The sequence below is a fragment of the Anser anser genome (genome assembly GCF_964211835.1).
Source record: "Anser anser genome assembly, chromosome: 2".
Classification (NCBI taxonomy): domain Eukaryota; kingdom Metazoa; phylum Chordata; class Aves; order Anseriformes; family Anatidae; genus Anser; species Anser anser.
In genome coordinates this window covers 82,492,335-82,515,149 of record NC_139721.1, presented here as the reverse complement: position 1 = coordinate 82,515,149, position 22,815 = coordinate 82,492,335, and the positions used below count along the sequence as shown (strand labels likewise).

Here is a 22,815-nt window from a genome sequence, read left to right as displayed (position 1 = left end):
TCAGATATGGGCATCTATAACGTGCTTTCCTCACAGAATATGCTTCATCCTTTTGCATTATGTATCCCTTCAGTAGCTGAGCTTTTAAGGGCATGTGAGGTGGACAAATGAGTAGTTTTTTCTTACATCCATCTGGTCATGCAAGTCCCTCTGATGCATGTATTTCTGCATAACCCACAGTGCTTCCCACCCTTTTACCAAGAGATGGACTCACCACTATTATGTCTGTCTCTACTGTACCAGACCACAAAAGCTAAAACACAACATGTTTGAGCAAACTGGTCTAGTGGAAGGTGTCCCTGCCCATGGCAGGGAGGTTGGACGTGGACAATCTTCATGGTCCTTTCCAATCCAAACCTTCCTCTGATAATGTGTTATTTATGCTACAGACCATGTGTCATCATTGCTGGCTGTAGTATGCCTGTAGCTGAGTACCTTAAACAATTTAACCCCCCTTGCTGTAAATCTAGACAAACAAATAGACATAACAGATAATGCTTTTAAGCACGGTGGTCTCTTTAATACTGGGGAGTGGTAAGTTGTCTTTTTTTTTTTTTTAATAACTCTAAGAAATTACATTATCTGTGATTTTCCTCTTCACTTCACTATATATCCTTTTATTTTCACACCAAGATAGAAGGTTAGTATAATTCAGATTGGCTTGCTTGTATCTCTGATTATTTTTTATAACTGTATCATGCCTTACTTGCAGCAGTGAAAATCCTAAGTCTAAATCTAATTCTTACTTGTATTGAAATCTCCTAATACACCTAATTATTAATGTCACTGTATCATATAAACATTTTATTACAGCCTTCTGACACAGTGGCTTACTGTTACAGATGAGGAAAGAACAATTTTGTGCTATGTAAAGGCTCCTCTATATCGTCCAAGACAATTGTCCTTCAAGACACTGTAAGTTTATGTGCAAGATAGAGGGGACACTTGCCTTCCTTCTATTGATTTACAACTGTATCAGCCTTAACTTGTAATAAACAAAACTGTGCAACTGGCAAGCTTAAGTATGTGCTTCTTCAAACTTCACGGTAGAGATGGGAGACCAGTTAAAATACAATCTTTCATACCCAGTTGTTACGGATATTAATTTCTAGTTGTTAGGAATGCCTGATTTGGAATGCATGCAAGGCTTTCTTTACGTCACTCTAGAAGTGTTGAGGGGAATTAAATGGTTATATTTTTGCATACTTCAAGGTATCTTTAAAGTGTTAGTGAGCTTGTAAAGTGGTCTAGGGTAAAGTTGGTGAAATCCTAATTCCAGACAGTGGCAAAACTCACATTGATTTAAATTTCACATTGACTAAATTTCACTAAACTTTTAGGACTGATGGGTGCCATAATAATCATCTAGTCACAATTACTTCATAATACAAGACACAGAATTCCTTCAAGTGATTCTCACGTAAAGTCTATAATTTCTGCTTGAGTTGTTACATATCTTTCAGGAACACATAATTTTCATTAAAAGTAGTCAGTGATGACGAACCAACAATTCGCCTAGGTAAATAGTCCAAATAGTTGATTAGATTCACTGATAAAAATATACACCTAGTCTAATATCAATCATCTAGCTTCCACCTTCAAATATTGGATCTCGTTATGCTTCATTTGTTAAATTAAAGGGCTATTTGCAATCAGAAATTTTCTCATTGTAGGTAATTGTAGGCTATAATCAAGTCACCTCTTACCCTTCCCCTGGATATACCAAAAACTTTGCAAACCACCTTTTTCAAATCTCAGGTTATTCATGTAGCGTTGTTTCTTTTCTGAATCTCTCTGTCTGTAGCTTTTTTAAGGTGTGGAGAACAGCAACAACAACAAAGACAAAAGATGAACCATTCCAAAAGATGATCTCTAATGCCAGGATATAGGAAAAAAACAAGTAGAGTAAGTATGGCAAATTTTCTTTAAAAACAGTATCCCTAAATGTATCTATTTCATATTAAAGACTGGAAAGAGTTAAACAAAACCTGTCTGTTAAGCTACAGTTATTTAAGACACTGTAAGAAAATATGCCTTTAGGACTCTGCTGATACAGTGGGCTACATACCCTTTGAGAATTTAAAGCTAGTAGCCAATATGCAGTTTCTGCATCACTTAAATCAGATGCAATAAGAGGAGCTTGGGGTACGATGATACAGAAGTGTCAGACAGTGGATTCTGTTGGTTTGATATAGTTGGTAGACAGAGGCACCATTTGAGGTTGGTCCTGAGTACCTCTTGGTCTGAGGTACCATCTCTTGGAGTAGCTGTAGGGACAGGAAGGGCATGTGTTACACACATGCAGCCAAAACGTTCTTAGGACCCATTAAAGGAGTCCTCTGTGCTTGTCCTCTGTGACCTTTGTGAAAAGTCTAGTCCTTTTCATTGGTTATTTCCTCCTTCATACATCTCTCTTTGTTCTCACAGCACTCTATATTATTGCACCATCAGTTGATTGAATCAGGACTGTTTATATATAATTTTACCAAAACTCTTTTCAGACTTCTGCTTTCCAAAATACAGGCTAAGCTAGTTGCTGAGTGTAATTTTCATTCTTATTTTTCAAACACAATTCTCTACATACTTGCACACAAATTCAGCTGAGGTTCAATTACCAGGTGAGGCATATTCAGTATAAACTCTGCTGAACTCTTTTGTCCTTAACATTATTTGTCACAGATCTGCAAAATTTACTGTCTGGGCAGTTCTACATCATATATCTAGATGTCAGCAGGTATTGGAACAAAAAAAAAAAAAAAAAAAAGAGAGATTTTCCTTTTTTGACAGGCTCCCTATTCTGCTCTTCATCCTTGGAACTACTTATTCCTGTTCCTTTTTTTTTTTTTTTTTTCCTGTTTCCTTACTCACTGGTGGGACTATATGACTATATCTGTAATGTCAGTTAAAATATAAGGCATCCTCATGACTGTATTACACTTTTGGCTCATTCTCTGATCAGCCATGTTGATTTCCATTTTGGTCGTCTCCCTATGTGAGCACCATCTCTGTCAATCTTAATCACTCTTTTAAAGAAATAAAGCTCAAACACCTTTCACCCTCATTTATCTGCAGAATCATGGTCAGGAACCTTCTGTGAGGAGTTGCTGTGGGAGAGAGAGTACAGATGTAAATGGCGTTACACTGCAAAATGGAGAAAAGGTAAAAAGGAGATGGGAAAAAAAGCCTATATAATATCAATAATTTATGGAGCAGATATTCTGTTTTTATCTGAGGTTGTTCAGACTGGAATTAAACTCATATATTGAAGATGTCTCCCAGCTTTCTGAATACATAATAATAAAATTGTATATCTGAGCTGAAATGCTATTATAGGTAGAAATCCTACATGCTCAGTAGGTGCTCTCACCCACAGGCTCCCTAGCCCTTCTGAAGTTCTTTGTAACGATGTATAAATGATCAAGCCTCTTGTTGGATCCTGCTCCTGACACAGCTAACTATCTCTGAAACATTAAGTCCAAGTCAAACTAATAATGTCTTTTGCAGTTGTTGTTCAAACAGGATCTACTTTATTATTAATGCTCTATCTTAGCTGCATGATCTCAATCTCCTTTTGCATCAATCCCTTTATACTTTTCAGAACATAAATGACTGTAATATTTCTTCCAGAACTGCACAGGAAGATTAATAAGCATCAAGCCTAGGTTTGAGTGCATATGCATTGGTGGCACTGAGGCAGGAAAGATTTGGACAGAATGCTGAAAAGCTGGCATGCCTACAAGATCAGAGCTAGTGGTAGAGTTACAGTGCTTTTTTTTCTGAAGTGGTTAATTCTAACTGCAAGGGTATATAGTCTGGGTGTAGAAAATCAAATATTATAAAATGTTTACCTCTTACTGCCACACTGTTGTGCCACCCTGTGTTGCTAAGGTACTATTAGGTGTACATTAAATTTAACTGTTGCACATTATAGTGTATGTATATGCAACAAGATAAAACATATTTAGTAAGGACATTGAGATAATAGAGGAATTTAGTAGATTTAAACTTATATCTTATGAACATTTCAACCAAAATGATTTTATAAGGAGAAACATGTTAGATGTTTTTCTGGAATTCTCTGGATTGATGGCTAGTGATAGGAGTAGAGAAAATGGCCTCAAGTTGCACCAGGAGAGGTTCAGATTGGAAATGAGGAGACATTTCTTCTCAAAAAGAGTAGTCAGACATTGGAAAGGGTTGCCCAGGGAGGTGGTGGAGTCACTGTCCCTGGGGGTGATCAAAGAAAGGTTAGATAAGGTGCTTAGGGACATGGTTTAGTGGGTGACATTGGTAGGTAGGGTGATGGTTGGACCAGATGATCTTGGAGGCATTTTTCAACCTTAATGATTCTATGATTCTATGACTTGATGCTAGAAGATAACAGAGACTGAATATTTATAATACGAGCTCCATTACAAGCTTTTATATACTGCTGGGAGTTTTATGTGTCTTTGTTTTTAGTTTTCTGTGTCAGACAATCATGGATTTGCTCAATTGGAAAAGGGACTTTAGGAGGCTGACTCTGTGTCTTGTGCTGAAAGCCAGGTCAAAACTGAATTTACTCCAAATTGATCAGGGCTTTGTACACTTAGGTCAACCTCCAAGGATGGAGTCTGCACAGCCTCTATGAGTGGTGGCCTGTTCTGCTGCCTTACTCTCCACATGGAGAATGTTTTGTCCTTGTTATCCAGTCAAACCCACATACATTTCCTGTATACAGAAACTGTGTTTACTTCATCTCAATGCATTTTTCTGTGAACGTGGCAGATTGGTACTCATACTGGAGACCTAAAACACTCCATGTACTTATCTGTAACTGGAGACCTCTGCTTGTCAGTGTTCAAGAGGCATTTGGATAATGTCCTCATTCACATTCTTTAACGTTTGGTCAGGCTGTTGGACTAGGTGATCTTTGAAGGTCCCTTCTAAATGAACTATTCTATTCTAATTTCAAGAAAACTGAACATTTCAAATGCATTATTATCATTATTATTATTTCTAAAATGTTTATTAAATGGAAAATGCAGACTGGATTTTTTTTTCTTCTCGAAAAAAAAAATATATGTGAAGTCTGATTTTTTTTTTTTTTCGCCAGTGCTATTTCTCTGTTTGTCTTTTCCTTCCTGTTTTGATATCCTTGCTAAAAAATGAGAGTTTCTGCCATAATAAATTATTTTGTAAATTTTTCAAGTCTAAATGTGGCTTGTTAAGATATAGTAAAGATATGCCTTAGTTAGGGAGGCAGAGTAGGGTTGTTTCAACAAGTTCCTGAAGGAAAATGAGTACTTGAATGGGTGTAATGTTCCAAAACCATTGCTAGAAAGTAACATGGAATGAAATAAGGTTATATAATAAGGTTAATATCTTGAGCATGTCTGCTGAATTCACGTTTAATTCAAGGTAATGGTAAGATCAGAATCATCCCATACAGCTGCACTGTCCCTTTAACACCATACTACATTTCTACCCCCCAGAATGAAAGAAAAAGGAAGACAAGTGCTAGCCAGCTCATGATGTGAAAATGCAGAAAGACTCATTGGGGTCACTAAAGCCTGTGGGACTATTCCCATACCCACAATGCAGCACATGCAGAATCAGTAAAAGCAAGACTGATTTTTATGTGGACCACCATCAATATTTTTGAGTGAGAATATCAAATAGCTTCATTCCACATAATTACTATAGTACCAGCAATACAGGAATGAGTGAGGACAGGCTTTGAAATGAAAGTCAATCTTTTACTCAGACATACATCCGCTAACATGGATTGTTGCCAACATGCTCACTTTTATATTTGTTCTGTCGTATTTGATTATACTCAAATTCCCCTAAGTCCTTTAGCTGAATTACAAATTATAGCTTTGTTTGGAAACAAATATGCCCACAAAGGCATTGTGTATCTTGTGTGCAGAGTATAGTGTTCCTGACTACAGAGATTCATTAAAATATTTTGGATATTTCTCCTGTCAGTCAAATAATTGCAAGTGATATATTCAATACAGTTGCCTTTGGAAAACAATGAAATTCACAGAGTGTACTTTAGATCACCGTAAAGAAATACAAGTCAAATTGCTTTTGGGAGAAGAAGGAGAGCTTATGTATGTTTATATATACACTATGTACGCTATATATAGCATTTAAACATATCCCGTCTATAGTTAGTGCAGATATATTTCTGGACTTTTTTTCCTCAAATTTCCCTTTGTAAAATTTGTGCTAGAAGCTTAAGTTCATTCACCCTCTTTTTCTTTTATTTAATATATACATATATTTTTATTTTTTTTTTTCTATTTGAAGGAAGATAGTTGAAATAATAGTCAGCTGAAGTACATGAGCAGTTTTGTTGTGACTATGGGACACCTGCTGATTTACAAGGTACTGAATGGTTTCTCAAAAGAACTGTGAGATGGGAAAAAATGTGCTCAACCTCACCAATATTTGTGTAACAGGGATCTAGGTTATAAGATGTAAGTGATCATCATCACTGAGAAGTTTGTACAGTGAGACCGAAAAAATCCTGTGAAGTGATGGCTCATTCATTGAGTATCTCACATGTTCATCGTTGTCATGATTGGGGCATTATAATTTTAAAGGAAAGTAATTGATCTGTACTGTTTTGTATTGTTTTGACCATTGCCTTTTATTTGCTGACTAGCTGTTTTCTGGTATTTTTTACTGACATTTTATAAAAATGATAGGTGAGAATTCATGGTTTCTTCAAACACATCTATCTGAACGTATTCGCTGCAAAAATATCTAATGAAATAAAAAACAAATTCCATTATATGATGATTTGATTTGGTTAACCCTTTTGTCAAGGTCTACATATTTCCTCAATAAACTTCTTGCAGTCCCTCCCCTGTTCACCCCATGGCAAATTCTCATTACAAGACCAAAGGGAAAACTGTCTTTAGAGTCATCACTAACTTCTTTCCTTAATTTCAGAAAGTTACAGTTTGAGAGTTGGTGTTACCATATATCACTGCCAAGACTGCATTTGAAAGCAAGAATAGTGAATATCTGTGCTTTGAAACTATGAAGCATACCCAACACATTTTTGAAAGAGGCAGATGCACCACAAATAGCAGAAATGCCGGTCTCTTTGGCAGCTAACATTTCCTGCAAATCCTCAGCAGCTAACTATTTTTTCTAAACAGGGAGCAATTATTTCAGTCTGTTCTGCCTTTATATCATGCTCCTGTGACTTCATCTTGCATCAGGCACAATATGCAGCCCTCTGGAATGCTTTTGACACATTATTCTTCCTCTCGCTAAATGAAAATAATCTGCCTTCTAATCACTTGCAAGCGATCACTCACAAACCTGATATACTTGGCAGATTTCCCTTTTAGAGCTGGCAGGTGTATGAACAACAGGAATTTGTCATGTTCTGCTGCTAGGTCATGTAGGGAGTCACTAGCCAGGATATGGTTAAGCTGCAGGTTATGTATGTGTTCACTGAAATTACTTTAGAGTCAGTACCAGGTCCTTCTTTCTGGATGTCCAGAGGGTAATTATAGCAAACGGTTGCAAACAAGGTAGATCACAGAGGAAAATCCTCTACCTAGTCTCTCTAACAGTTACGATCATTTTATGCACATTATCAGTCATTATTAAAGCTACATATTTCTCTGTGCTGCCACATGCGTATTTAAATTGCACATGCTGAAACTGAGTGAAAGTAACTACTCTGACATCTGTAGTTTCAGCCCTTTGTCTGGTGATTTACTGACAGTTCTATCTAAATTCAGAACAGGAAGTATGCTCCTCTTTTTCCCCCTTGCTCTTTCTCTCTAAATAATAACAATAACATTCTAGAAGTGTTCAGAGAGTTCAGCTGAGATCACCTTCATCTTGTAGTGGATGCACCATCCCTCCAAAAGCTGTAACACAAAAAGTTTTATGGATATGTTATCCCATTGATGATCCATTTCTGTCTTACCCTGTCTTACAATTCATAAGAAAATTGTGATCTTTAAAAAAGTTCTTGCTTTGATTTAGACTGTTATTTCTGAAAACAATAAATAAATCCTCTCCAATCAATAGAGTTTTATTGTATGTCTGGTTTATTAATCATATACATAACACTAAGATAGTATCAGGTACTAAGTATACATGGTATCAAACAGTATCTTAATGTATGCACACTTAGTTATTATCTCTGTTGCTTCACCTCATAGGGTAAACAGCTCATTTCTTTATTTATTCCTCACTGCTGGAAGGCTTATTTTCTCACACAGGAAAGGCTTGTGTTTTTATTAATGAAGATCTTGGAGCTGATCTCTGCTGCTGTGCTGTTTGAATGTTTATTCACCACAGTGTGTTATAACAATGTTAGAATAGACATATTATGTATCCATAGGGAACAGGATATACAACCAAAACCTGTGGTAGGAAATTAATTAATGTGATGTGACTGCAATACTACATCTCTATTACAATATAACTGTATGTGTTTGCATTACCACACGTCAAAGCAGCTTAAATATGCCAGGACTTTTATACTAGGTCTTAATGTTGACTGTACTGTGAGACAAACCAATATATTCTTAGAGACAACTCTTTTGATTCAGACTTAAGAGTAGGTGGTGGTTTTTTTTTTTTCTTTTTTCTCCTTTATCTATTTATTTTTCCCTAAATATATAATTGGAAAGACTGCTTACAGGACAAGTAGTTGTGTACATTTTTGAATTATATATGATTTAAACTGTAACAGACTACTGCCATTCACACAGGCATGAGTGAATAGATTTCAGAAGAAAGATTGCTGACCTGTATTGCTACAGCCTGGCCACTTACTGTTGGACTATGACAGACATAGTTGCTAGAGGGAAAGATCACCTATGGGGTCCTCATATTTAAAGCTGTGTTTTCCAAGGAGGTGCTTCCACATGATGGTATCAGGTGCTACCCTAGCTCTGGACTTTGCTGCTGGTGTTTTTGCAGAAATTTATATATGAAAGGAGTATAGAAATTCCCATTTCACAGGTTTGAAAGGTTTTCCAGACATCCTAATCTCCTCTGTTCTGTATAGGAAATGGAAAAACAAAACAACAACAACAACAAAATCTTACCTTACTCAGTCAGTATTTTAGAAAATACATTGCAGGATATTTTTATGGAAGCTAGAATAATCCCTTCTTAAGATTGATCTAAATCCTTACTCACATAAATAGCTCATCTGATTTCAGGGTGCTGTGTATAAGTTTGAGATAAGCAAGAAATTGACTCAAGTCACTTTATTTTGGCTGTTTCCTTTGTTTGTTTGTTTTTCTTTGCATTTGTTTGTCTCTGTTTTGTTTTCTCTTCCTTGGATCTGTGCTCAGACTCCAATTACTACCATTTCAGTTGAAGAATGCACATGGCTAGTTCTGCAATGTTAGTCAGATAAGAAAAGAATCACAGGCTGGGCATGAAAGCTAATAATTTCTTGGCAAGCTTCTCATGAATTAAGCCCATTTTCACACTGTGAAGAGTAAATTAAATTCCTATTTAAGTATTTTCTGATAATTTGCATAATATAAACCAATTTTCAGAATGAAATCTCTAATTTTAAACTCACTTTTATTTTCTACTTCTTTCCCTAAGAAATCAAAGAGAAAACAAAAACAAAAACAAACAAACAAACAGGAAATGGTAAGACAGACCAATAAAGGAGACCCTTCTTTCACATAAACCTGATCAAGAAATGAAAGCAACGGAGCTCCTGCCAGTATATGAAAGGTTGATTTACATAGATTTTTCATCTCAAGCAAATTATATTACATTTGCTAATTAAGATTTTATTACATACATTTGTTGCTTCCTAATTAGATAAGTGGAACTCTTTGTTTACAGTTATATAAATTTAGTGGGAGGGTAAACTGCAGCTAGTGTATAAAATTTAGCATCATCTTTCAAGCCTTGCTCTCCTGAAATTATCACCTTTTCCTTCTCTTTCTATATCTCATACATGCAAGCATGCTATATAACCATTAAATCACTATATTTGAAAGGAAATAGACAGGCTCCATTTTCCCTCAGAACAGATTCATTTGTTAATTTCTAAACTTTTCCTGACTAATTTTCAGACATAATGTATATTGCCAATCTCCCAGTGCCTTCTGCACTTATGTTTCTTGCTTGTTATGGTGGTTCACTCTCTAGTTGCCCAAAGTACTATAGTCTTTGTTTAAATGCATGTTTCTATTATGTTGGTGGTGGTGGTTGGTTGGCTTTTTTTTTTTTTTAATAGCTGCTATATCTCATGGAAAAGGATTTTTTTTTTCTATATAATATTAATCCCTACAAGATGAGAGAAGGATTAGGAAACACAGTCCTTTGCTTATTTATACCTAATTGTATATATTATGTGCAAATATATGTCTGGATTGAATTTTAGCAAACAGAAATGCCAATCTCAAAAGTTACCTTAAACACAGTTGTCGTTTTATATTGAAGTCATTCTTGTATCTGGCCAAGCAGGGTAACAGAGAGACTTGTTTTAGAAAATTGCCTATATGGACAAATATTTTTATTTTCTTTTTTAATCTGAAAATTTATCTTCAAATATTTATCTGGCTTCTGTTAGCATTATATCTGAGCACCAAGATCTTCACTACTTTTACTATTTTGAGTCTGCAATATGGGGAACTATTATTATACTTTGTAAATAGTTCATAAAGGATAAATGATTCCTGCTACACTTTGTCCCCGTCCCCGTCCCCCCCCCCTTATGTGAAAGCTAGATGTTTAATTTAAGCCAGATCTAGGGAATGTCTCCAAAGCTAATGCAGATAGCCTTGCATTCCTGGAGTCATATATCTCCCCTACTTTAGGCATGATCTACAATATGATCTATGATTTAAAACAGGTAGGGTATTTAAATCATATTCATATACTTCTCTCCATTTCTTACTGAAGAAGTTTCAATTACTTCAAAGACAATACAACTAAATGTACATATTAAAATTTAGAGGATGTCAGTGCTTCCCTGGGAAACTGATAGCCACATTTATAAAGAGTACAGAAATACCCAAGTCTTATTACTCACATTAGGCTTGCAAATGCAAAACTTCTGATTTTTCAACTCATTTCTCCCATGTAGCTGGCTCCTAGCTTTAGAGACTTGTAAGGCCTTAGATATTTCTCATTTTCATGTTATTTTTTGTATGTAATTAGAGGTTTGTGTTTGAGAAAGCTTGATGTGCCTTAATATTTTTGATCATTCTGAATGTAAACCACATTTAAGAAAGAGTAGCTTTTGCAAAATGATAAAGCCAGCAAATTCCTACTACTAAGATTATTGTGACAATACCAACACATTAATGTTTTAAATTTTTTCTCACCCTTCTCAGAAATGAACTAAAAGAGGATGTCTTGTTATTTATGCAAATAGAGTTACATGAAATACAAACAGTAGGTACTCTGTATGTTAAGTCTATTTATTTAAGCTAGTTTATAACCTTGATACACACATAGCAGTACATTTATTTTTTTTTTAAATGATACATATGTATACAAAAGAAAAATATTAGACATGTTTTTGTAATATGTTCGTAATTTCTGACTTGGATACTCAACTGAGCTTTTGAAAAAAAAAAAAAAGCCACTATAGGACAACACAGCTTCCACAGATATCCACAGCTTCCACAGTGATATGTTTGCTGCTTCTATTCTTTTTCAGAAGAAAGACTGAATTGTTATGTGTCCATTAACCTGCATTTTCCCATCAATTCTTCCTTTATCCTGTAGACCTGGAACACCCAAATTGTCCTGTTTTTTTTTAATTTCACTTTTGGTGAATTTGAAACATGGAAGGTTATCTTTAATCACTATGTTTGCTGTTTAGTAGATTGCTTAGTTTCAACAGAATAATATGTTTATTATCACAATATATGTTTAAGCATGTTGTAAGGTCTGCCTCAGTGTAAATAGAACTGTAAATAATAATAGAAGGTAAATATAATACCTTCTCACCAGTACTGTAGTAAATATTTGTCATCCAGAATCTTAGCATGTTTGGTTAAATGCATTTTTACATCGAATAACATCATACGTTAGAATATAACATATGAAGGATGTTGTATAGCACCAGATGTAGTGATCCTTACAAGACCTCCTTTTGCACTGCACTAAACTACTCCGCAGAAAGTAATTGCAGTGACTAACAGATGTTAGAGGCTATGACTTCTTGTGAAAACCCAAAATTATATTTGTAATGTACTTAGAACAAGGTTCTGTAGCACAAGTGACAGAAGGAAGAATATCAGATTAAAGAGAGAATGATACAAACCCAAGGTTATCGTATTAGGTATAAACTTCACCGTTGTCTCCTTATCAACTTTCCAAGTAATAAAACCTAAAAAAGCAGTACAAGTTTTAGAGTTCATGAAAATACACTGTAGCAAAGACAGATATAACAATGAGATATCATAAGACTCTTTTTTTAATACCTCTCTCAAGGATCTCCTTTAATTCAGGAAAGACTGTTTTCGACTATTGGTTTTTATACCAACTCCAAAGGATATCATAATTTAAAAATTATCAGATCACAAGCAAAAACATCTGCCATTTCTGTGCTGTTGACCAGCACATTCGTATAACAAATGGTATATTTCAAGATTCTTCAGATTTCAATTTTCTTTTTTATCCCCACATCAAACTGTGACTGGTCTTTAACTTTTCTTATTTTTCCTTCTCAACTTCACATTCTTTACTCTTCTTCAGGGCTAAGATCACCTATTTTTTTTCATGCTTTTAGATAATTGCCTTCAATATGTTCACGTGTGGAAATACACAATTGTACGTACAAATCTATGGAAATCCTTAACTTTCTAAAATTAACACTTTAAAAAAAAAAGGCAAAAAAAAGAGAAAAAAGTTTGATTTGGGCACATTACAGATGTTATTAGCTCTCTTTTCTTCAGCATTTTCTGTACTTTAGGAGTAGAGCTGTAAGTGACTACTCTTTTATAACTTTCAGAGTTGACATTTCTTGTTGACAGATTTTGTCCTTCAAGTGTATATTCCAGAAAGTAAGACACCACATATTCTGGAGTAATTCTGAGGTAAGTACTGATTAATTCTGCAGTAACACACATTAGGAAAGAAGCTGGTTATGCATGGGAAAGACCCCTTTCTTTAGACTACAGAAGATGACAAGATATGAGACTTTCAATAAAAGGTACTATATCAATTTGAAAATATCACTAAGTGAGAAACTGCTATTTATTGGTTCATAGTACCATTTTGTGTGTTTGCTTATCCTGAGCATCTACAGTAGAACATGAATCAACAGTGTGCCCAGGTGGCTGAGAAGGCCAATGACTTCCTGGCCTACGTTAGAAATAGTGTGGCCAGCAGGACTAGAGAAGTGATTGTCTCCTTGTACATGGTACTGGTGAGACTGCACCTTGAACGTTGTGTTCAGTTTTGGGCCCCTTGCTATACTGAGTTGCTTGAGCATGTGCTGGAAGGAGTGACAAAGCTGGTGAAGGGACTAGAAAACAAGAGTTATGAGGAGCAACTAAGGGAACTCGGTATGTCAGGTTGATGGTTGGACTATATGATTTTGAAGTTCTTTTCCAGCCTAAATGATTTTATTTTTCTATGATTCTATTTCCTTAGCTTGAATGACAATGTCAGATCCTGTTTCAGCAAAGGCGTAACAACAGCTTTAGAGTTTGGCATCTATATATGTAAGGGTATCTAACAGCTCTCAACTTTAGATCCTACTGTTGCCTATATGTAACTTTATCAACAGGTACAGAGGCAAGTCCAGTCTTAACTATGCAACATATATACACACGGTGCAGTGTGTGTGCAGCTTGCCTTTAGTGAAAGCTTCTATACTTGTGTAGGCAAGAACAGCTACAGATTTATTACAAATATTTACTGTTTTCATCTACCCCTGCAATTTAATTTCTTCTGTGCAACTTGTTGGAGAAATTTATAATATACATAAAGATTCATGGTATAACAAAAATATTTTTCTTGAAGGAGATATCTGTGAAAAAGCTTATTTAACACAGAAAATAGCAGTGTTGACCTCTTTTTTTGTTTTTTCGATTAAAATTCCCGCTACCAATAACCTTTTTAATCAGATGTAACTTCCTTAAAGATTCCAGCATTTGAGACTTTTTTTCTGAAGCAGAGCTTGTAGGCATCATTAACCACTTTTAAGAATGTAGACAGGCAAATAAAGCAGCCAATGAGTGTTGTATTTTATATTCTTTATGTGTTACATAGTTAATTGTAAGCTCTTCAGGGACCTAGAACAAAGGGACTCAGTTCCTGTTTGGATCCTTTGGCGATAACAGAATATAAACAGAAATAATTAGAGAGAAGACAAACAGTGAAAATTGGACTAGTTTTCTCTAAAGTTAAACATTTTATCTTTACTTTAATACACATTCTTCTTCTTATACAGGATATATATTTCACGTTTCCTTATCATATTTCAGTGAAACAGTAATGAATTCATTTAAACATTGCTCTGGTTAGAAAACAGGAAGAAGAGGCAAGCAAATAGAAAAGAAGGCAAGCAAATAGAAAACAGTTGTTAAAAGGATATAAATTGTGAATTTAAAAACTTCTAATTCCATAGGGTACAATTTCTTTTTCATACACACAATTTATCTGGATATGTATAAATTTTAAAACCCAGAATGGATCATGTGAACCTCTGCATAAGATAGAATGGAGAACTTCAGATTTTCTGAAGTTCATAGTTTAAGTTATAAAAAGACATTTGATCTTGATCCAGTAATTTCAAATTGTGAAAAATCTAATAATTTGTGTAGGCATTTTTCTAACAGTTTATTATTTGTACAATTAAGAATATGTACTTTGTTTCTAGTTTGTCTGTGTTTAGCCTCCAGCTATTGTGCTTGGTTACATCCTTTTCCTGCAGCCAAATTGAAGAGTCATCTACTTTAAGAAATGTGTTCCCTGAGATGGTTCTTGAAGGCTGAGATAAAATCACATCTCAGACTTTTCATGGGTAAACTAAGCAAATAGAATTTTCCAAGTTTTTCACTCGAAGGCATTTTTCTCTCTCAAGTTACTCTTCTGCCATTTTCTTCTAAATTCCAGTTATTCAGCACCCCCCCCCCCCCTTTTTTTTTGTGATTGATGTCAAACCTGAAATAATTTAATCAGTGCTGGTTTTGTCACAGCTTTTTCCACAGAAAGTAACTCCTCTTTCTTATTTGGCACTACTCTACTCAGTATCTATGCATTTCATTCATCCTTTAATCTGAAGCATAATGCCATCAGCTGGCAATTGGTTTTGAAAGTCTTTTCACTGATGCTTTGTGATGCTGTCTTCCACATTTATCTACAGAAGCTGGATTTCTTTTTCTAGATATTTGAGTTCACTTTGGAAGTATTAAAATTCTAGTATTATTCTACAAATTTTTCCTTAAACTGTAGATAAATATAACATGAAGCAAGGAATAGATTTCTTTGGAACCATTTTAACATTATCTTTGTTTCTCATTAAAATTACCATTGAGATTTAACATTGAACTGCTTTTAAAATGATTAATAACATTTCTACTGATACTGTATGATGCTAATTTCATTCAGGCTGTTATGGGGGATTAAGTCAAATGTCCCACAGAAGCCTATTATACTAAAGAGTTGCCTTTATATATCAACCCTGCAAAAACAATTATGTTTGAGTTTTATTTTAAAATGTTTTCAGTAACTATACTGAATCACATATTTCAATCCTCTAAATCTTTACCAGTTACATCTCATATCTGTCTGTCCGTGAATTAGCCTAAGAAATATGTATGGGAAATTGATGCTTGACTACCTGTTCTTTTAGATATTAGTATATGAGGACAAGCGATTATTCACTTAGTAGACCTAAAGAAACTCAGGTTGGCGACAGGTGAGTTATTGATTATGGTGCTCAACTTCTTGAAGACAGCAAATATGCCACCAATTTTTGAAAGCATTCTAGGGCAGATCCTGACAGCTTCCACTTACATAACAGAACAGTCATGTCACCTTGGTTTCTTCTGTGAAAACTGGTAGAAATTACTAACTATAAAGAATCAGTGGCTTCTTTAGAGTCAGAAATCACATATCTATGGGAGTTCTTTGAAAGAAGCAATGAGTATGTATGCAGTGGTTGATATGTCATTCTTTGATTTCCAAAGGCAATCTACATGATCCCTCAGCAAGAGCTCTTAAAGAAACTAAGCTGACATAAAGATAAGAGACCAAGCCTACACATTGATAAATAACTTAATAAAAGATAATAAACAAAGCATTAAAATAGATAACATTTGTTTGTTTTGAAGTGGAGACAAAAGTAGTATGTCCTGAATATACACATGACAAAGCTTTTTGGTACTAACTACTACAGGGTGGTAAACTTGAAAGCCAATTGCAAAGCCTGGGTGAGAAAACAGCAATTGAAATTCAGTATGAACAAATGTAAACCATGCATATGGAAATATGCAGTCAACTTCAATGTGCTTGGATGGGTTCTGCACTGTCTGATAGCAGTCACGACTGTTATCTTAGGTTTAAGATAGATCATTCTGTTAAAATGTCAGTTCATTCCTCACCAACAGTAGAAAGACAAAAGTTAGTGCTAGAAATTAAAGGAAAAGAGTACTTATTTTGTTCTCTGAAAGCTGGTGTGTAAACAGGCTGAAGTAGATTTGGATCCAGGATATAGGAGGTTTTGTTTTGTTTTGTTTGTTTGTTTTTTTCTTTTTGTTTTTTTTTTGTTTTTTTGTACGTAGATATGATCTTGAGGTGCGGTAAGCATGTTTCTGCATCATGTTGCCCGCATATAAAGTTTTGCTTTTGATCTTTCAGTGGGATAAATAAGCCATAAACACAGCAGAAGGACAGAGCTGTATACAGAGATACAGAAAAAAATAAAAATCATCTCTAGCTGGTGCACAAAGTGAAGGAACACCTTTAGCTAGCATAAATAATGACTAAACAAACAAATAACCTAATAAAAAATGTCTCTTGTGATTTGGTATTTGTGTTGCAAAATAAGGTGTGTAAATAGCATGGAGATTAAATCGTGAAACACAGAAAATGAAACATTCGTTTTTTATCTGGCATATTTGTGCCGTTCCCTGAAATGGGATTTGGAAATTTCTTGCAAATACCAAACTGTTTAAGAGAACAGAAAATACACTGGTAAGAATACAAATTTATATTGGTCAAAGACAGATGACACATTCAAAGAATAAAAAGATCTCAATTTTTTTATTCTATAATATGTTCAACAGTATTTCTTAACATCAGTTAACATCTTAGCACTGTCATCAAGGCTCCTGAAAAAAATAAAATAATAACAGTTTTCCAAATTCATCTCTGACATGGACATACTTCTCAACTCTATGTAAAAATAATTTTCTTATATATTTTCCAAGTTGTCAAAAATGATGGAGATAAAAACAAAAAAACACAAGCAATAGAATGTAATGGGGTGTGTTTCAATTTTGTTAAGATCTGTAAATGCTGTGTTGTACTTTTGTTATATGTCAATAGCTTCTATGGGGACTCCTGTCTAATACTGCTAAGAAAACATCATGTAATGTCAAATGCCTGCACAGTCATTAGATTGCATTTATTTTGAACATTTCCTGCGCAAGTTCTTAGAAAATCTTTGCATATCTTAATTCCATAAGCAGATCTTAAAACACCCAAACCAAATCAGAAAAATAAAAAACACATCAAACTGATTATTTATTCCTTATTTTTATTTTTTCCTAGTAAATATTTAAATAGTAAAGAAAACAGTAGAAATGATACTTCACCATGTCAGCCTGTTACTGAATCAGCCCTAATGAGTAGCTATGAACTGCTGCCCAATGTGTACATGATCTGGAGAACACTTTCACATTATTTTAAATATGTAGGCAATCATTCTAAAACAACAACAAACAAAACTCTCTTGCCTTCTTGGTTTTGTTTGATTCAATATACCACACACTCAGAAAGGGACTAACCTGAAAACCTGCAACTGAAGTGTGAGCAACAGAAGTCTGTGATCTTTGTCAGATGAAAAAGATGACTGTGCCACACTGAAACTCATGCGAGGTGGCTGTGTTTGCATCAAACAAATTAGAAAGAAACATCCTTTCATAAATTACTGTTGTAATGCCTGTTTTCTTTCTCTCCTTTAAGTTATTAATACATCCTCTGGGTATGGAATTAAATTAGCCAATCTATGGTACCTTAATAGTGTCCTTAATTCTAAGATGGTAGAAGTTACTTAAATAATTATTAATCAGAAAATGTACATTAGTAAAACATGATAGATTTAAGCTGTATATAAAATTGACTACAGGTCAGAAAGAAAAAGCTCAAGAGCTCACGAATAAAAGAGTTTTAAATTTGCCTTTTTTTTTAATATACATATATATATGAAAATACTTGATGATGCTTACTGTTTGTATTGCCAATGTTTTGTCCTATTTAGAGTCTATTCACTCATGTAAGCTTCTGTAATGATGGAAAGTCTCCCATTAGAAAAGGTTTTTTTCACCTCAGCTTTAACCTCAATAAAAAGATATTCTATTTATTTGCAAATACCCTTCTATTCTTCTGATTTAATGTATAAGGTAGAAAAGATTGGAACCATCATCTTGTCTTATAATGTACAAAGTTAACTTCACAACTATCAGTCAAGCCTAGTACTATCAATTTCCATACTGCAATATGACAAAGTATTTTTTCACTAATTACATCTCCCATAAACATTCACCACCAGGATTGTTGCATTTTTCTCCTTGTGCTCTTGGTAGAAGAGGTCAGTCCTACGTTAACATGAACTCTTGGATTTTTTATTTATTTATTTATTTTTCCTTTCTGGGGAGTGGAGCAGTTGGGAGATTTTTGTTTAGAGAGAGAACCAGTCATCTTGATTATTGCAGCAGAGTCTTTGAAGTGAAAATCAGAAACTGTCTTGATTACAGTCATCCCACATTTTTCAGACTTTCTATGCACTCTTCTACTGGGTGTTTAGATATAGGTAATTATCTCATGCCTACTCTAGTCAAGCCAGGTAATATTACTAACATGCAAATTACGTCCTTAAAGTAAAGAATCAGTGTTATAGTTCCTAACGAGAACATCTTTCTGTCTATAAAGCTTCAGTGTGTTGTTCCTGCATTCACTCCACATGCTGCATGTTACAGATTCACAGATTCACAGATTTTTCTAGGTTGGAAGAGACCTCAAGATCATCGAGTCCAACCTCCGACCTAACACTAAGTACTCCACTAAACCATATCCCCAAGCTCTACATCTAAACGTCTTTTAAAGACCTCCAGGGATGGTGACTCCACCACCTCCCTGGGCAGCCCGTTCCAATGCTTAATAACCCTTTCGGTAAAGAAGTACTTCCTAACATCCAACCTAAAACTCCCCTGTCGCAACTTTAGCCCATTCCCCCTCGTCCTGTCACCAGGCACGTGGGAGAATAGACCAACCCCCACCTCTCTACAGCCTCCTTTCAGGTAACTGTAGAGAGCGATGAGGTCGCCCCTGAGCCTCCTCTTCTCCAGGCTGAACAAGCCCAGCTCCCTCAGCCGCTCCTCGTAAGACTTGTTCTCCAGACCCCTCACCAGCTTGGTCGCCCTTCTCTGGACTCGCTCGAGCACGTCCATGTCCTTCCTGTAGCGAGGGGCCCAAAACTGAACACAGTACTCGAGGTGCGGCCTCACCAGAGCCGAGTACAGGGGCACAATCACTTCCCTCGACCTGCTGGCCACACTGCTTCTTATACAGGCCAGGATGCCGTTGGCCTTCTTGGCCACCTGGGCACACTGCTGGCTCATATTCAGCCGACTATCCACCAATACTCCCAGGTCCTTCTCGGCCAGGCAGCTTTCCAGCCACTCATCTCCCAGCCTGTAGCTCTGCTTGGGGTTGTTGCAGCCCAGGTGCAGGACCCGGCACTTGGCCTTGTTGAACTTCATGCAGTTGACCTCAGCCCATCGCTCCAGCCTATGCAGATCCTCCTGCAGAGCCTTCCTGCCCTCGAGCAGATCGACACACGCACTTAGCTTGGTGTCGTCTGCAAACTTACTGAGGGTGCACTGGACGCCCTCATCCAGATCATCAATAAAGATATTAAAGAGGACCGGCCCCAGTACCGAGCCCTGGGGGACTCCACTAGTGACCGGCCTCCAGCCAGATTTGACTCCATTCACCACAACTCTCTGGGCCCGGCCATCCAGCCAGTTTCTAACCCAGCGAAGCGTACGCCAGTCCAAGCCCCGAGCAGCCAGTTTCTCGAGGAGAATGTTGTGGGGAACGGTGTCAAAAGCCTTACTGAGGTCAAGGTAGACCACGTCCACAGCCTTTCCCTCATCCACCAAGCGCGTCACTTGGTCATAGAAGGAGATCAGGTTCGTCAAGCAGGACCTGCCTTTCATAAACCCATGCTGACTGGGCCTGATCGCCTGCTTGCCCTGCAAGTGCCGCGTGATGACCCTCAAGATAATCTGCTCCATGAGCTTCCCCGGCACTGAGGTCAAACTGACAGGCCTATAGTTCCCCGGGTCTGCCCTGCGGCCCTTCTTATAGATAGGCGTCACATTGGCTAGCCGCCAGTCAACCGGGACCTCCCCCGATAGCCAGGACTGCCGATAAATGATTACCAGCTGTGGTCTTGCTCTTCATAGGTGAGACACCACTGAGGTTAATCACTCTTGTGTTCTCTGACAAGGCAAACCTGGGAGTGTGGTCATGATCCAGTGCATCTCTTGGCCCTGTGTCTCCTCTGGAAGCTGCCAGGATTCAGATTGATTTAGGCCACCTACAAATCCCATCTGCTCCAGTAGCAGATGATATATCATTGTCCTGGTGGGAAGGACATGTTCCTGTCCTGGTTGCCCTTTTTTGCTCATGAGGCGACTTCAAGGACAGGTAGGGTAGGGCAGATTGACAAGCAGAGACCAGAGCCCTTTTATTCAGTTTTTATTTGTACATGAGTGGTGCAATTGCCTAAACTAGGAAAATAAAACTATTATTCACGTTTTAAAGAAAATGTACAGCATTGAAGAGGCTTTCAGGGTAGGGCGTAGCTGCATTACCTGAGTGTTCCCTAGGCTTCCAACCTTAGATGCTATCACACTAGTGGAACCTGGTGTGCTGACTCTAAGGAACAGTATGGAGCGTAGAGTGGAGTGGAGACACCGCGGCTAGGCTCTGTGACCAGGTGGGGACTTGATTGTTCTTGTGCACATCAAGACCAATAAGCTGCACTTCTGCTACCCTGAGCCAATGACTTGTCATGTTTTTGACAAAATGCTGTACTCTAGTGTAATTTTGCTCATTATAATATCATTATAATACCAAAACACACCTCCATCCCGAAAGCTACCTGCCTCCAAGGTGTGACCACCCCTCACTGAGCATGCACTCTGAATTTCTCAGAGCCTATACCTTTAAACAGAGACGGGAAAACTTTTCACCAATCATAACTAAGATATGCTTGACTAGAGTCACTCAAGCTCCACCTAAAAGATAGAAAATAATATAAATTGGCCTAAGAGAGAGGGGAAGTTATGGGAGATACCATTGTCAGGGGAGATACCATCACAAGGGAATACACCATCCTGAGGACCTCCTGACTCCTGGGATCAGTTGACAGGCTGAGCCTCTCTTCCCTCCCCATTGGGATGCCTTTGGGTGAGATTTGAACACTTGGTTATACCAGGTGTCTCCACGAAAACTTAGAAATCTCTAGAGTCTTTGTGCCTTTTAATGTATTAATAGCCAGGCTGTTTACCTGTGTATTTCATGCATGCTAGCTTGCTTTTGCAGACAGTAAATTATCACCGACAATCCAAATAACCTATGTACCTGTTGTTGTAATAAATTGTACCTAATTGCATTGATCCTAGCTGTGATAATTCTCATTGAACACAACTAGAGTAAGGGCGTGTTAAGTTGTTGGAGACTTCATGATCGTGATAGTTCAGTACCCTGAATCCGACTGGACCTGTAACGGTTAATCAACTACACCTCTTAACGCAACGTTCGAAAGTGCAGATTACACAAGAAGGCAGTCCCAAAGGATAGAGTAGAAAAACTAAGTGGACAGGCAGTAAATATGAATAGAAACTGGTCTTTGAGGCTGTTCCTGTGTGCTCTGGCACACCTAGTAAGATTTTATGAGAATATAGCCAGTGCTGATTTTGAGATGTGCTCTGCTTCAGCTTTTGACATGCTTTGGATAGAAGGTTGTGATCTACAGGGAGAGCTAGTTTTCGTGTGACATACTAATGGACAGTAGTTGAAAAAGCTATGTAGAAGTTTCTGAGTGCTTACAAGCCTCAGAAGTGCTGTTAGTTACTCACCTTTAGGCACATTAAAGAAAACTTTTTTTTTTTTTTTTTTTTTCCCTGAGATTAATTAAAAAATAGGGGGAAAAGGGTAAAGCATACTCTGCAACCTAGGAGCCAGGGATCATAACCTAATAAGTAATGGATGCATTTAATGAGCAATCTGTAAGTAGTTTATTTATGAATAAATATAAGGGTTTTAGCTACGGTTATGGATTTGTCTTCACCTTTGCTTAAAGTGGAGGTGAGGAAAGATTCAAATACTGGGTTCTCTTTGCAAGAAAAATATTGGAATTTAAGCTATTAGAAAGTTGTTTATTTTTATTTATTTATTTTTTACCATTCTGTTTCTGGATTAATGCTCTAAGTACAGTTCACTGTCTGGGCCAACTTGCACTATTATAGATCCCAGTAAGAAATCTTTGCAACCAATAATCTGTCCATAACTATAGAATCATAGAATCATAGAATCATACAATATCCCGACTTGAAGGGA

The 22,815-nt window shown here is 36.6% G+C and overlaps 1 long non-coding RNA gene across 1 annotated transcript; it reads left to right on the top strand.

Moving 5' to 3' along the window:
- The first annotated feature begins 331 nt into the window (after window positions 1-331).
- On the top strand, window positions 332-6,862 carry LOC310895758. Its single transcript, XR_014580936.1, has 4 exons — window positions 332-915; window positions 1,805-1,905; window positions 3,073-3,159; window positions 6,298-6,862. It is a non-coding gene; the product is annotated as an uncharacterized lncRNA (long non-coding RNA).
- Window positions 6,863-22,815: the final 15,953 nt, after the last annotated feature.